Source organism: Microtus ochrogaster, unplaced genomic scaffold, assembly GCF_000317375.1.
Source record: "Microtus ochrogaster isolate Prairie Vole_2 unplaced genomic scaffold, MicOch1.0 UNK1, whole genome shotgun sequence".
In the NCBI taxonomy this organism is placed as follows: Eukaryota; Metazoa; Chordata; class Mammalia; order Rodentia; family Cricetidae; genus Microtus; species Microtus ochrogaster.
The window spans coordinates 6,236,319-6,244,333 of NW_004949099.1; positions in this window are offsets into that span (position 1 = coordinate 6,236,319).

Here is an 8,015-nt window from a genome sequence, read left to right on the forward strand (position 1 = left end):
AGAGAGAGAGAGAGAGAGAGAGAGAGAGAGAGAGAGAGAGAGAGAGAGAGAGAACTGCACACATAAACACAGGCACATCCAAATAAGTAATTGTTTATAGCACCAGATAAATGTCAGTTAAAGTGTGCTTCCTGGGTCTCTGGCTTGAAGCATCACTTGTGATAGTATTGCCCCCAGGTGTGAGAGATCTCGGCCAGAGTAAGGTCTACTCTTGGCAGTGGATATTGCTTGTCTCTTCCACGTATATTTTTCAAATGTACTGAAAGCAGAAGTAAATGATTAAAAGATAGGTGGGAAAGATTAAAAAGTGAACAAAAAGATGAACATGGGACAGGCTCCTCAAGCCACCTCCTTGTCCAGACGTTTGTCCCCAGCTGTACCCATTTGATAGGCTGAGATTCGGGTTCACTGTCTCTCCCCGGTACACTCAGCAAGCCAAACTGTGGAGAGGCATCCATCCCCTAGGCTCCCGAGTTTTCTGCCTGCAGGTCAGTTTGCCCCAATCTGGATGCAGGACTAGATTCTGTGTAATCAGAGGGTTGTGAAGAGCTATAGAAGCCACCAGAGGGTGCCATATAGCCACCTAAGACACACTCAAATAGCTCAGGTTTCGAAAGTTGAGCTTTCTGTGTCCAGCAAAGGAAAGACAGCCCCCACAGACCAACAGCTGTACTACTGGCCAGAAATTAGCCTCCTCCTGTGGTGGCCACACTGAGCGGCTAATACATGGTGTGCTACAGCAGGACACTCTGTCCTGTCCTGGACTGGCACAGGGTCTTCAAATGAGCCCGGACAACTATTTCTGTTTACAACCCCAAGCCAAGGCTGCTAGGCCTGCAGGTCGTAGTTTGTAGGCACATCTACCTATCCAGATCTTCTGGGTGGAAACCTTTGGCCGTCTTGATTGCAGTGGTCATGTCTGCTTCCAGTTCATTAGCAGGTCCTGCCACTAGATAGATCCAGAGGATGTCTAGTCCCAGCGTGACAGCCACCATGCCATCTTTCATGGGACAGCTGCAGCAGCCTGCCTGCTGCTCTTTCTTTCTGACTCACAGGACCCTAGGTTCAAATAGTGAGAAACACAGACTGACCTCCTTCTGAGCACCACAGAGGATGGTATGTCAGTCAGCACCAGCTGCAGAAGCTCAGGGCCTTAAAACCGCTGCTTTCCGGAAGACATGGCAATGGGGTTCCTTCTGAGCCTCTCCCCTTGACTGGTGGATAGCAGCCTCCTCCATCTCTTTGCATGGTTGTTTTTCTATGTATATTAGTATCCAGACTTTCTCTAATAACTTAAATTACCTCTTTTTTGCTTTTAACTTTTTTTCAAAAATATTATTAATGAATTCTTTGAGAATTTTATACTTTTTTGTCTTTCCTTTCCTTTCCTTTTTTTTTCTGCTTAAGACAGGGTCTCAATGTGTAGCCCTGACTAAAGTGTGGTCTCAATGTGAAGCTCTCTATGTAGACCAGGCTGACCTCAAATTCATGAAGATCAGCCTGTCTCTGCCTCCTGTCTCTGCTGGGATTAAAGATGTGCGCCACCATGCCCTGCTTCATACAATGTTTTGGTCATGTTCATCCTAATTACTCCCCTAAGTCTTCCCAGATCCACCATCATCTCCTCCCTGCAACTTCATGTCCTCTTTTTGTTTGTTGCTTTTTAAAAATAATCCATTCAGTTCAACTTGTGCTGCCTTATAAACTCCCAGGTGGGGGCCATGCACTAGAGTGCATTTGACCTATCAGTGACCACACCCTTAAAGAAAACTGACTCCTACTTAGGAGCCATCAACTCTTCACAGCTCCTCAGTTAGGAGAGAGGCTTGTGAACCCCCTCCTTCCCCATGAGCCTTGGTCATCCTGTGCAGACACCCTCTACCAGTCTCTTTCCCTCCCTAGATGGGTCCCCAGCTCCAGGATGGACACCAGCTGATATGAGGAATGGGGTAGGACCCATATCCCTCTTGTGGGGGAACAGAAACAGGGGTTAGCCAGACCTCCTTCCTTTATTCTGAAAGCCCTGGGTTGTTTCTAATAAGTAGGACACTTGAATTGGGAGCCTCCCATTGGACACTGATGGAGGAAGGTCATTGGTTAAGTAATAAACTGCTTGGCCTCATAGGTTAAAACATAGGTGGGAGGAGTAAACAGAACAGAAGGCTGGGAGGAAGAGGAAGTGAGCTCAGACTCAACAGCTCTCCTCTTGGGGGCAGACACCTCAGAGAGACACCATGCTCCCCTCTCCAGATGCGATAGCTCTGCTCTCTGAGACACACGCAATGAAGCTCCGACCCAGGATGGACGTAGGCTAGAATCTTCCTGGTAAGCGCACCTAGCTGTGCTACACAGATGATTAGAAATGGGCTAAATTAATATGTGAGAATTAGCCTAGAAGAGGCCAGATAGAAATGGGCCAAGCAGTGTTTAAAAGAATACAGTTCGTGTGTTGTTATTTCGGAGCATAAGCTAGCCAGGCGGCCAGGGTGCTGGGGACGCAGCCCCGCCGCTCTTATTACTACAGGACACCACTCTGAGCCTATTCCAGATGCATTTCTGCCAGGCTCACTCTTGTTTCCTTTGCTTGGTGTTTGGTTTGGTTTGTTGCAGTGCTGGAGATGAGACTCAGGCCTCACAATGCCACTCCACCGTTGAGCCGCACCCTAGGCAACAGACAGTTCCTCATTTATGTACTGTTTTTCACCTCACTGTCTTTGCACATGTCCTTCTCTGCCCCGGCCTCCTTTCCTGTTCTCCTGTCCACTCCTCACCTGGATAGACCCATTTCCAGTGTCCATTCTCCCTGACCTTGCCAGAGGTGGTACTTCATGTCTTGTGATTTCCAAACAAACCTGTGGCCTGGGAACTAGAAACTTCTACAAGAAAAGAGCCCGGGGGTGGAGGGAGAAGGGAGAGAGAGAGGAAAGAAAAAGAGAGAGGGAGAGAGCCTTGCCACTCCAGTGCCCTTACAGCTATGAATGTTTGAAGGAGTTATTGAGTTATTGGACCTGGTATATTTTTCTCAGCTTTAATATGGGACTCTGAGGACCCAGGTGAGGATTGAACTACTGTAGGCAGGGCCACAGTGCCTGATGGACAGGGAGTTATTATCTCTCCACACCTCTCAGCCTGCATCTTGTTGCTTTGTGCTTGCACAGGGCCTGACCCCAGGAATTATTTGCTGAACTTGACAAGTTATGAATGACTCTTTCTTGTCATTAGTGGAACTCTGGATGAGGACGGGTGAGATTTCAGCCTTGAAGAAAAATAGAAACATCGCCGAGTGCATTAAGGGCTTTAATTAAAGCCTCCTCCACGCCTCCATACTGTCTGGCCACTGCTTCCTGCCCTTGTTTCTATTTGAGAGCGGGTGACACTTCTGATGACCAGAATTGAGGGCCGCTCGCTTTTGCCTGAGTCCTGCACCCATGTGCTAGACCTAGTGGCTTCCCACATGTTTTCTGGTCACTTAAGAGGACACCTTGACTAGTGTCCTCTTGTTGAGTGTTAATGTGCATCGTGGAGCGCAGTTTATTTAAGTTGGCTGGCCTTCCTCGCCCTTAACTCAGGAAGATCAGGGCTTTGAAGCTAGCCTGGGCTACCTTGTGAGACTCTGTCTCAGAAACAACCAACCAGGGCTGAAGAAATGGCTTAGCAATTAAAAGGGCACAGGCTGCTTCCCCAGGGCACTCGATTCCCAGCACCCATACAAGGCAACTTCTGGTGGCCAAAACTATAAGCAAATAGACTTATTTTGTGCATGGTAATTTGTTATAGCAGCAAAAGTAAACTCATACAGACAGTAAATATTTTAAATAGAGAGGTGGGACTTCTAAGAAAGTGTCTGTAAAGCCCACAGACGGTCCTGAATCTCAGGAGAAGAGACCTACGTTATGAGTCCAAGGACTCAGTCACTGGCTTGTTGCAGCTAGTGGAAACCTAGCCTTGGAATTACAGTGGAGAGAGGTATATATGGCTGCCATATACCATAACCCTATTTAACTGTGAAGAAACCAATGTGCAGAGAGGGAAAGAGACTTGCCGAGGTCACACAGCTCCTAGGCTGATGTGAGGCTTTGAATCAATGGACACAGACTAAGATATACACAATCTAGTCACAATCCTGGAATGCTTTCTTTGGATATCTTTGAGTAAAAACTGCTTCAAGACTTCTTTTGAATTAGAGAGAATGTATATAAGATCAATTAAAAAAAAGATTAAGGTGGGGGCTGGAGAGATGGCTTAGGAATTAAGAACACTGGCTGCTATTCCAGAGGGCCTGGGTTCAATTCCCACATGTGAGGATGGATTGTGCTGTATCCAGATGGCCTCTGTCACTGAATAAAAAGGACAGAGATGTGATATGGACCCAAAGGAAGTGACAAGATATAGAGGGGGATTTATGAGTCTTGGGAATGGGGCTGAAGACATGGCTCAGTGGTTAAAAAGCACTGGATGTTATTCCTGGGGACCCAGGTTCAATTCCTAGCACTCACATGGAAGCTCTCAGCAATCTCTAACTCCCGTTCCAGGGAATCCAACACCCTCTTCTGGCATCCTTGGGTACCAAGTATGCACATGGTATAGAGACAGACAGACAAACAGGCAAAATACCCATAAACATCTACAAAATAAATAAATAGAGACAAGAGAATCCCACAAGTTCTTGGGTTAGCCTGGCTTATGCAGTGGCAAAGAGCCCCTCCCTGTCTCAAATAAGATGGAAAGAACAGGACTGGGTTCCCTAAGGTTGCCCTCTGACCTCCACATCATTACCCCCCCCACACACACACATTAAGCAATGAATTAAATAAAAAGTGTTGAACCAATGTCTGAAAAAGAAAGCATGTGTGAGAGATAATACAGAGACAGGTGTGCAGGCCACACACTCCTGTGAGTGTGCCCAAGTGTGGTCAGAAGTCTAGAGGATCTCGCCTGACTCTGTTGCCTAGCCTATTCTAGAACAGTCCTGAGGTTCTGGAGAGTTGTAAGCAGAGTGGCTACAGCAGACAGACAACCATATCCCTGCTGGAGGCGGCCTGGACAGTCTGCCCCACTAGCCTCTAGACTGTACTGCTGTGGCCAGCACAGGCCATGCGATTCCTTGTAAGCTAACTGCCTTTTCCACCAGTGTTCCTGATGCTTTGCCATATGGAGATCCTGGGTCTGGGCAGGCTGCTCTCCCAGGGAAGAGTGGGAGACTGCTTGCAAGCAAGCGTTCCTTCAGCAAAACCCGTAGCAGCACTGTAGCTGCAGGCCACCAATATTTTGAGACAGTCCTTAACCCAGAGCCTGCTAAGGTCCTCCATTCTAGCTGGTTTGCTGCTTGATCTGTGGTCTCATCGTTCCTCACTGTCAAACCTTCTTCCTTACTTGAAACCACAAGAAGACCTGAGAGCCACAGCACGCACCAGCATTGCCAGAGGGCAAGAGAGCTTATTTCCCCGAAGCAAACAGGACCAAGGGGAGGGGCCAGAGGATAAGTCCCTTCCTCTTCTGCTCTACTCCATGCAAGCTTTCTGGTGTCCATCCAGCATGTTCCTCATGTCAGGGATGAGCAGGGTTGACCATCAGGCAATGATCACAGGGTACCATCCCTGTGTGACTTCACAGCTCCCTCCACCTCTAAAGGAGCTGAACTCAGCCACTTCTCATGGAGCTTTTAGATGGATCCTAGTTAGCCCTGACCAAATTGTCAAGTCGAGAGGGAGACTAGGCGGGAGTATTAACTATGGCTTCAGGAAGCTATATATGTTGGGATTTTTTTTTTAGAATGAGTCAACATTAATTTATTACTGACTAAACTTAGGATATTAAATAGCATTAGGGAGGGAGAGAAGGGGAGGGGTTCCTTGATAAGATGCTTCCTTGGCACTTAAGGGGTTGGGAAGAAGAGAGAAGCAATTACAGGCTCCTCTCTGATCTGGCCACCCCCTCCTCTAACAGCATCCCTGGCCCAGTGGTGGGAATAGGTCTTTTTCCCTGGTGTCCTTTGTTCCTGGCTCTTGCCTGCTCCCTGCTCTAGCTCCCTCCATCCCCACCCCTCTGCTGCAGTTGCTTCAGCCTTTTATGAAAGATCCACCAAGACTCTCTCTCTGATCCCACCGCTCTCGCACATCCCAGAGCTGCTTCCTGCCATCCTCACTCTCTCAGGAGGTAGCAGAAGACGGCCAGCCCTCAGCAGGACATCATTAGGTCTTAGACGCTAGCTGAATGGGTGCAGCCCTGAGAAGTGTGACAATTCCTGCAGGCCAAAGCAGTGGGCTCCTGAAGCAGCAGGTCTCCATGTCTGGAAGCTGGAGAGGGCTGGAGAAACAAACCAAGTGTGGTTGCTTCGGTCTCTGAAGAAATTGAAAAAGAACCTATCTTCTTTTCCTCTTCCATCAAGGTCCAGGGCTGTCTTGCACTCTGAAACTTAAATGTATACCCCACACCCACCCCAGGGCCCACTTGGGCCCCAATTGGCTGGAAGAGATATGCAAATAGGATGACATATATGGCTAGCCATGGAAGAATGATCAAACCCACAGATGTGGTGGGGTGGGAGGTCAGGGGGAGAGAACCTTGTGACCACCAAAGTTGCTAAAAGTTCACAATCAGGTCACATGTCTCCTGGGTCTGCAAAAGTCAAAAGTTTTAAAAATTCAAGCCAGGCATAACATAGCGGTGCTTCTAATTCCAGCATTTGGGAGGCAGAGGCAGGTGGCTCTCTTCTTGAGTTCAAAGGCCATCCTGGTCCATGTAGTGAGTTCCAGGAGAGCCAGGACTGCATAGAGTGACCTTGTTTCTACCCTCCCCCTCTTCGCTCACCCCCCCTGGGAGAATTTTTGCTAGGGAGTGGGGAGCAGGAGAATGGAGAAAATGTGGTGTATTTCTTTTTTTTCTTTTCTTTTCTTTCTTCTTCTTCTTTTTTTTTTTTTTAACAGCTGCTGTTGTGCAAACAGCAACCCCTCGGGAAAACTTCACACCAGGTCTTCAAATGAATGCTCACTTTCAATGATCAATTTATATCAATTAATATCCATTCATCTACATACTAAACTAGTATGTGTTCGTGTGTAGAGCTTGGGGTTTTGTTTTTGAGAAGGGTCTCACTGTATAGCCCAGGCTGACCTCAAACTCATGTTTCTTCACCCTCCTATGTGCTACAATTACAAGCGGGCACCCTCATACCCAGTTTCTAAACCCATATGTACTGAATGCCTACTGTGTGCTTAGCCTGTGCTAGTCTCCAGAGTTATAAAGCGGAGACAAAAGTGTCACAGGCTGGTCTGGAGCCAGTGGCAGCAAGAAACAGACTAGATACCAAGAAGAACTTCTAAGTCTGACAGCTTAGTGGAGTCCAGCGGTGGAGGGAAAGTATACTCTTCCTACCAGAGGTGAAGATGGAACAGAGAACATCTGGTCTGTGGCGGTGCATACAACCTTTTGAGTGACGACCGAAAGGGAGCAAGAGAAGGGAGAAGTTGTATTTTTCCAGATCGTGTTTGGTGTGCTTAGCAAGAGCCCCACAAAATTTACAACGTGTCGATAAGCAGTAGTTTGATTCTCCAGCCCAGCAGGTTCCTGCCTGACAGGATTGGAACCGAGAGAGGTTGATGAGAAATAAATGAGACAGGTGCCCAAGCCTCGTCTTTGCCAATAAAAGAAAACACCAGTTTGAAATTGGTCGTGAGCCTGCAGGATGTGGAAGAAGAACCTGGGGTGAAGGCAATTCTTTCCTGCCTCAACCTTATTTGTAGAAGGCCCCTGGAGGCGGGGTGGTCAGACCCTAGTGCAGCAAAGAGCTGAGCTACACTGGCAGATGATTTAATGGGGCCTTGCAAACTCGGAGCTCTAGCTGGGTTTCACAGGCTTGGACTAGTTCAGTGCTTCTCAACCTCTAGGACCCTCTTTTTCAACTACTTTCCTCTGTCACATGGGGCCTGAGATGTCTTGTTAGTGTCCATGGGATGCTGGATCACTCTTGGAGATGTGCAGCTCTCGATCAACCTTTAAAGGTTCTTCTGACCCCA